At 56.6% G+C, this 7,960-nt stretch overlaps 1 long non-coding RNA gene across 1 annotated transcript; it reads left to right on the top strand.

Moving 5' to 3' along the window:
* The first annotated feature begins 2,172 nt into the window (after positions 1-2,172).
* LOC115916395 lies at positions 2,173-7,550 on the top strand. Its single transcript, XR_004061597.1, has 3 exons — positions 2,173-2,224; positions 3,375-3,446; positions 7,417-7,550. It is a non-coding gene; the product is annotated as an uncharacterized LOC115916395 (long non-coding RNA).
* Positions 7,551-7,960: the final 410 nt, after the last annotated feature.

Raw genomic sequence — 7,960 nt, 5'->3', positions numbered from 1 at the left:
GGTCTCTGGTTTGGGGTCAGGGGTTGTGAGGGCTTTTGGGTCTCTGGTTTGGGGTCTCTGGTTTGGGGTTTGGGGGCCCAGGTTTGGAATTTGGGGTCCCTGATGTGGGGTCAGGGGTTTGAGGTTCTTGGTTTGGGGGTCCCTGGTCTGGGGTTTGGGGTCTCTGGTTTGGGGTCTGGGGGCTTGGGGTTTGGGGTCCCAGGTTTGGGGTTTGGGGTCCCTGATGTGGGGTCAGGGGTTTGAGGTCCTTGGTTTGGGGGTCCCTGGTCTGGGGTTTGGGGTCTCGTGGTTTGGGGGTCAGGGGCTGTGAGGGGTTTGGGGTCCCTGGTTTGGGGTTGGGGTCCCAGGTTTGGGGTTTGGGGTCCCTGATTGGGGTTTGGGGCCTGTGAGGGGTTTGGGGTCCCAGATTTGGGGTTTGGGGTCCCTGATTTGGGGTTTGGGGTCCCTAATTTGGGGTTTGGGGTTAGGGGCTGTGTGGGGGTTTGAGGTCCCTGATTTGGGGTCAGTTTGGGGTCCCAGGTTTGGGGTTTGGGGTCCCTGATTTGGGGTTTGGGGTCCCAGGTTTGGGGTTTGGGGTCCCTGGTTTGGGGTTTGAGGTCAGGGGCTGTGAGGGGTTTGGGGTCCCTGGTTTGGGGTCAGTTTGGGGTCCCTGGTTTGGGGTCCCAGTTTGGGGTTTGAGGTCAATTTGGGGTCAGTTTGGAGTCCCTGAGTGGGGTTTTGGCTCCCAGTTTGGGGTTTTGGGGTCCCAGTTTGGCGTCTGGGGTGCCAATTTGGGGTTTTTGGGGATCCGAGTTTGGGGTCTGTGGTCCCAGTTTGGGGTTTTGGGGCCCAAGTCTGTTTTTTTGGGGTCACTTTGTGGGGTTTGGGGTTTTGGGGCCCAAGTCTGTTTTTTTGGGGTCACTTTGTGGGGTTTGGGGTTTTGGGGCCCAGGTCTGGTGGGTTTGGGGTTTGGGGTTGTGGGGGTTTTGGCTTTGGGCCAGTTTGGGGTTTTGGGGGTTCCGGGTTTGGGCGTTGGGGGCCCAAGTCTGTTTTGGGGTTTTGGGGGTCCCAGTTCAGGATTTTTGGGGTCCCAGTTTGGGCTTTGGGGGGTCCTAGTTTGGTTTTTTGGGGTCACTTTGTGGGGTTTGGGGTCAGTTTGGGGTCCCTGAGTGGGGTTTTGGCTCCCAGTTCGGGGTTTGGGGGTCCCAGTTCAGGATTTTGGGGTCCGGGTTTGGTTTTTTGGGGTCCCAGTTTGGGTTTTTGGGGTCCCAGTTTGGGGTTTGGGGTCAGTTTAGGGTTTTTGGGGTCCCGGTTTGGGATTTTGGGGTCAGTTTAGGGTTTTTGGGGTCCCAGTTTGGGGTTTGGGGTCAGTTTAGGGTTTTTGGGGTCCCAGTTTGGGGCTTGGGGTCTCTTTGGGGTTTGGGGTCCCAGTTCAGGATTTTGGGGTCCCAGTTCAGGATTTTGGGGTCAGTTTGGGGTTTTTGGGGTCCCTGTGTGGAGTTTTGGGGTCCCAGTTCAGGATTTTGGGGTCAGTTTGGGGTTTTTGGGGTCCCTGTTTTGGGTTTTGGGGTTTTGAGGTCCCAGTTATGATTTTGGGGGTTCAGTTTTGGGGTTTTGGGGTCCCTGTGTGGAGTTTTGGGGGTCCCAGTTCAGGATTTTGGGGTCTCAGTTTGGGGTTTGGGGTCAGTTTAGGGTTTTTGGGGTCCCGGTTTGGGATTTTGGGGTCAGTTTGGGGTTTTTGGGGTCCCTGTTTGGGGTTTGGGGTCCCAGTTCAGGATTTTGGGGTCAGTTTGGGGTTTGGGGTCTCTTTGGGGCTTTGGAGTCCCAGTTCAGGATTTTGGGGTCCCAGTTCAGGATTTTGGGGTCAGTTTGGGGTTTTTGGGGTCCCTGTGTGGAGTTTTGGGGCTCTTTTTGTGCTCTGGGGTCCCTGGGTGGGACAGGTGAGCCCAGGTGTGCCCAGGTGTCCCTGAACCCCCAAATTTCACCGATTTCTCCCAAATTTCACTGATTTCTCCCAAATTTCACTGATTTCTCCCAATTTTCACCGATTTCTCCCAAATTTCACCAATTTTCTCCCAAATTTCACCGATTTTCTCCCAAATTTCACCGATTTTCTCCCAATTTTAACCCTTTCGGCCCCCAGGTGTGCCCAGGTGTGTCCCCATCCCTGACTCACCTGTTCGGCTCTCCCCAGGTGCTCTCAGGTGTGCCCAGGACCCCCCCAGGTGTGTCCAGGTGTGTCCAGGTGTGTTTAACCCTTCCCTCACCTGTCCCAGGTGTGTTTAACCCCTTCCTTCCCTCACCTGTCTCAGGTGTGTTTAACCCCTTCCTTCCCTCACCTGTCCCAGGTGTGTTTAACCCCCTCCCTCACCTGTCCCAGGTGTGTTTAACCCTTCCCTCACCTGTCCCAGGTGTGTTTAACCCCTCCCATCCCTCACCTGTCCCAGGTGTGTTTAACCCTTCCCTCACCTGTCCCAGGTGTGTTTAACCCCTCCCTCACCTGTCCCAGGTGTGTTTAACCCCTCCCTCCCTCCCGTCCCAGGTGTGTTTAACCCTTCCCTCACCTGTCCCAGGTGTGTTTAACCCCTCCCTCCCCCTCACCTGTCCCAGGTGTGTTTAACCTCCCTTCCCTCACCTGTCCCAGGTGTGTTTAACCCCCTTCCCTCCAAATATTTACCCTCTGTCCCAGGTATGTTTAACCCTTCCCTCACCTGTCCCAGGTCTGTTTAACCCCTGCCCTCCCTCACCTGTCCCAGGTGTGTTTAACCCCTCCCCTCCCTCACCTGTCCCAGGTGTGTTTAACCCTTCCCTCACCTGTCCCAGGTGTGTTTAACCCCTCCCCTCCCACCTGTCCCAGGTGTGTTTAACCCCTTCCCTCACCTGTCCCAGGTGTGTTTAACTCCTCCACCGTCCCAGGTGTGTTTAACCCCTCCCTCCCTCACCTGTCCCAGGTGTGTTTAACCTCCCTCCTCACCTGTCCCAGGTGTGTTTAACCCTTCCCCTCCCTCACCTGTCCCAGGTGTGTTTAACCCTTCCCTCACCTGTCCCAGGTGTGTTTAACCCTTCCCTCACCTGTCCCAGGTGTGTTTAACCCCTCCCTTCTCTCACCTGTCCCAGGTGTGTTTAACCCCTCCCTCCCTCACCTGTCCCAGGTGTGTTTAACCCCTCCCATCCCTCACCTGTCCCAGGTGTGTTTAACCCCTCCCCCTCACCTGTCCCAGGTGTGTTTAACCCTTCCCTCCCTCACCTGTCTCAGGTGTGTTTAACCCTTCCCTTCCCTCACCTGTCCCAGGTGTGTTTAACCCTTCCCTTCCCTCACCTGTTCCAGGTGTGTTTAACCCCTCCCTCACCTGTCCCAGGTGTGTTTAACCCCTCCCCTCCCTCACCTGTCCCAGGACGCCCCCCCGGCCTCACCGGCACCGTGGAAGTGGAGTGTGAGGAGGAGGAGGAGGGCCCCGCGCACACAGGTGAGACACGGGGCACAGGTGACATCGGGCAGGTGAGGGACGCCAAAAACCCCAAAAAAACCCTAAAAAAAACCCCCAAAATTCCAAAGATTTTACCCCAAAATCCCCGAGATTTTACCCCAAAATTCGCAAAATTGACCCCAAAAATCAGCGAAATTCACTTAAAAAATTTACTGAGTTGGTCACAGTGATGCACAGGTGAGGGACAGGTGAGGGACAGGTGTGGGATGCAAAACACCTTAAAAACCCCCAATATCTCAAAATTGGGAAGATTTTGCTCTGAAATCAGCGAAATTCACTTAAAAATTCACTGGATTGATCACAGTGAGGGACAGGTGAGGGACAGGTGAGACAGGTGAGGAGGAGGAGGAGGAGGGGGAGGGCTCTGTGCACACAGGTGAGGGACAGGTGGGACAGGTGAGGAGGAGGAGGGGAAGGGGGAGGGCTCTGTGCACACAGGTGAGGGACAGGTGGGACAGGTGAGAAACAGGTGACAGGTGAGGAGGAGGAGGGTCCTGCACACACAGGTGAGGGACAGGTGGGACAGGTGAGAAACAGGTGACAGGTGAGGAGGAGGAGGGTCCTGCACACACAGGTGAGGGACAGGTGGGACAGGTGAGGGACACAGGGACAGGTGAGGGCTCTGTGCACACAGGTGAGGGACACAGGGACAGGTGAGGGACAGGGACAGGTGAGGGCTCTGTGCACACAGGTGGGACACAGGGACAGGTGAGGGACACAGGGACAGGTGAGGGCTCTGTGCACACAGGTGAGGGACAGGGACAGGTGAGGGACAGGTGAGGGACAGGTGAGACTGGTGAGGAGGAGGAGGGTCCTGCAAATACAGGTGAGGGGACAGGTGAGACAGGTGAGGATTCTGCACAGACAGATGAGACATGGGACAGGTGAGGCACAGGTGAGACACGGGGACAGGTGAGGGACAGGTGAGGGACAGGTGAGACTGGTGAGGAGGAGGAGGGTCCTGCAAATACAGGTGAGGGGACAGGTGAGACAGGTGAGGATTCTGCACAGACAGATGAGACATGGGACAGGTGAGGCACAGGTGAGACACGGGGACAGGTGAGGGACAGGTGAGACTGGTGAGGAGGAGGAGGGTCCTGCAAGCACAGGTGAGGGGACAGGTGACAGACACACAGGTGAGGGGAAAGGTGAGGATTCTGCACAGACAGATGAGACACGGGACAGGTGAGGCACAGGTGAGGAGGAGGAGGGTCCTGCAAGCACAGGTGAGGGGACAGGTGAGGATTCTGCACAAACAGGTGAGACACGGGACAGGTGAGGGGACAGGTGAGACAGGTGAGTGACAGGGACAGACAGGTGAGACACGGACAGGTGAGACAGGTGAGACACAGATAGATGAGACAGGTGACTGACAAGACACAGGGCCAGGTGAGACGCACACAGGTGAGACACAAGTTCTTGTTACGGAACTGCAGCACCTTCACATCCATCTCCTCCTGTGGGACAGGTATGGACAGGTGAGACAGGTGAGGGACAGACAGGTGAGACACAGGTGAGACACAGGCAGGTGAGATGCAGGTGAGATATGAGGACAGGTGAGAGGTGAGACACAGACAGGTGAGACGTCTTGGACAAATGCGATCAGACAGGTGAGAGGCTAGAGACAGGTGAGACACAGAGGAGTGACACAGGTGGGACAGGTGAGACAGGCAGGTGAGACACTTTGGACAAATGCAATTGGGCAGGCGAGAGAGACAGGTGAGACACGGATGAGTGACGCAGTTGAGGGACAGGTGAGGGACACAGGTGAGGGACAGGTGAGAGTCAAGTAAGGCAGGTGGAATACAGGTAAGGGCAGATAAAATACAGACAGGTAAGACAAAGGGATGAGGCAGGGGAGCACAGGGAGAGACAGACGGGTGAGAGAGACAGGTGAGACATCATGGACAGGTACAATCAGACAGGTGAGGGACAGGTGAGACACAGGGACAGGTGAGACACAGGGACAGGTGCAATCAGACACGAGAGACAGGTGAGACACAGGGACAGGTGAGACACAGGGACAGGTGCAATCAGACAGGTGAGAGGGACAGGTGAGACACAGGGACAGGTGCAATCAGACAGGAGAGACAGGTGAGGCACAGACAGGTGAGACAGAGGCAGGTGAGACACAGGTGAGACAGGTGAGAGAGACAAGTGATACACAGGTGAGACACAGGCAGGTGACACACAGGTGACACAGGGGAGAGAGGTGAGACACAGGGATAGGTGAGGCACAGGACAGGTGAGACACAGGTAAGGCACAGGTGGGACAGGTGGGACAGGTGGGACACAGGACAGGTGAGACACAGGACAGGTGGGACACAGGACAGGTGGGACACAGGACAGGTGAGACACAGGACAGGTGGGACACAGGACAGGTGGGACAGGTGGGACACAGGACAGGTGAGACACAGGACAGGTGAGACACAGGACAGGTGGGACAGGTGGGACACAGGACAGGTGGGACACAGGACAGATGGGACAGGTGGGACACAGGACAGGTGGGACACAGGACAGGTGAGACACAGGACAGGTGGGACACAGGTGGCACACAGGACAGGTGGGACACAGGACAGGTGGGACACAGGACAGGTGGGACACAGGACAGGTGGGACACAGGACAGGTGGGACAGGTGAGACACAGGACAGGTGAGACACAGGACAGGTGGGACACAGGACAGGTGAGACACAGGACAGATGCGACAGGTGGGACACAGGACAGGTGAGACAAGTGAGACACAGGACAGGTGGGACAGGTGGGACACAGGACAGGTGGCACACAGGACAGGTGAGACACAGGACAGGTGGGACACAGGACAGGTGGGACACAGGACAGGTGGGACAGGTGGGCACAGGACAGTGGGGCACAGGCAGATGGACAGTGGGCACAGGACGGTGGGACACAGGCAGGTAGACACAGGACATGGACACAGGCAGGTGGGACAGGTGGGGCTGGGACAGGGACAGGTGGGACACAGGACGGTGAGACACAGGACAGGTGGGCACAGGACAGGTGGGCAGGTGGACACAGGAGGCGGTGGGACAGGACAGGTGGACACAGAGTGGCACAGGAAGTGCACGGTCAGAGGTAGACCGGCTAGACACAGGACAGGTGCAGTGGACAGGACAGGTGAGCACAGGACAGGTGGACAGGTGGGCCAGAGGTGGGACAGGTGGGACACAGGACAGGTGAGAGAGGTGAGACACAGGGAGGACAAAGAGGGGACAGGTGAATGGGAGGGGCTCAGGTGAGTACGAGTTCGGTGGCGTGTCGTGTGTCAGGTTTCCGTGTGTCCCAGGTGATTCGTGTGTTCGTGTGTCCTATGAGATAACCATGGCTCAGGTGAGGCTGGGGGGGACTCAGGTGAGGTTCAGGTGGGTCTCACCTGTCTGAGGTGTGTCTCAGGTGTCTCTCAGGTATCTCAGGTGTATCTCAGGTGTATCTCAGATGATGTTTCAGGTGTCTCAGGTGTATCTCAGGTGTATGCCATGTATCTCAGTTGTGTCATCACTCCCACAGGTGTCGCGGCTCAGGTGAGGCTGGGGGGGCTCAGGTGAGGTTCAGGTGTGTCTCAGGTGTATCCCAGGTGTATCTCAGGTGTATCCCAGGTGTATCTCAGGTGTATCTCAGGTGTATCTCAGGTGTATCTCAGGTGTATCCCAGGTGTATCCCAGGTGTATCCCAGGTGTATCTCACGTATCCCAGGTGTATCTCAGGTGTATCTCAGGTGTATCTAAGGTGTGTCTCAGGTGTATCCCAGGTGTATCTCAGGTGTATCCCAGGTGTATCCCAGGTGTATCTCAGGTGTATCCCAGGTGTATCTCAGGTGTATCCCAGGTGTATCCCAGGTGTATCTCAGGTGTATCCCAGGTGTATCCCAGGTGTCTCTCAGGTGTATCCCAGGTGTATCTCAGGTGTATCCCAGGTGTGCTCTCACCCCCACAGGTGCCGCGGCTCAGGTGAGGCTGGGCCGCCCGGGCGCCCCCCCCCAGCATGAGGCGCCCCCTACCCAGCAGCCCCTGCGGCCGGGGGGGGGGGGCGGCCCCGGGGCCCCCCCGCCCCACCCCCACCCTCCTCTGCACCCCCAGGTGAGTGGGGGAGGGAAGGGGGGGAGGACCTGGGAATGGCCAAAAACGGTTCAAAAACCCACCCCAAAATCCCCTAAAAAAGCCCAAAATTCCCCCCAAAAACGGCCTCAAAATCCTCTAAAAACGGCCCAAAAATCCCCCCAAAAATGGCTCCAAAATTCTCTAAAAATGGCCCCAAAATCCCCCCCCCCCCAAAATGGTCTCAAAATCCTCTAAAAACGGCCCAAAAATCCCCCCACAAATGGCTCCAAAATTCTCTAAAAACGGCCCAAAAATCCCCCCACAAATGGCTCCAAAATTCTCTAAAAATGGCCCCAAAAATCCCCAGAAAAATGGTCTCAAAATTCTCTAAAAACGGCCCAAAAATCCCCCCAAAAATGGCTCCAAAATTCTCTAAAACT

The sequence above is a fragment of the Camarhynchus parvulus genome, unplaced genomic scaffold (genome assembly GCF_901933205.1).
Source record: "Camarhynchus parvulus unplaced genomic scaffold, STF_HiC, whole genome shotgun sequence".
In the NCBI taxonomy this organism is placed as follows: domain Eukaryota; kingdom Metazoa; phylum Chordata; class Aves; order Passeriformes; family Thraupidae; genus Camarhynchus; species Camarhynchus parvulus.
This window is presented reverse-complemented; position numbering and strand designations above follow the sequence as displayed.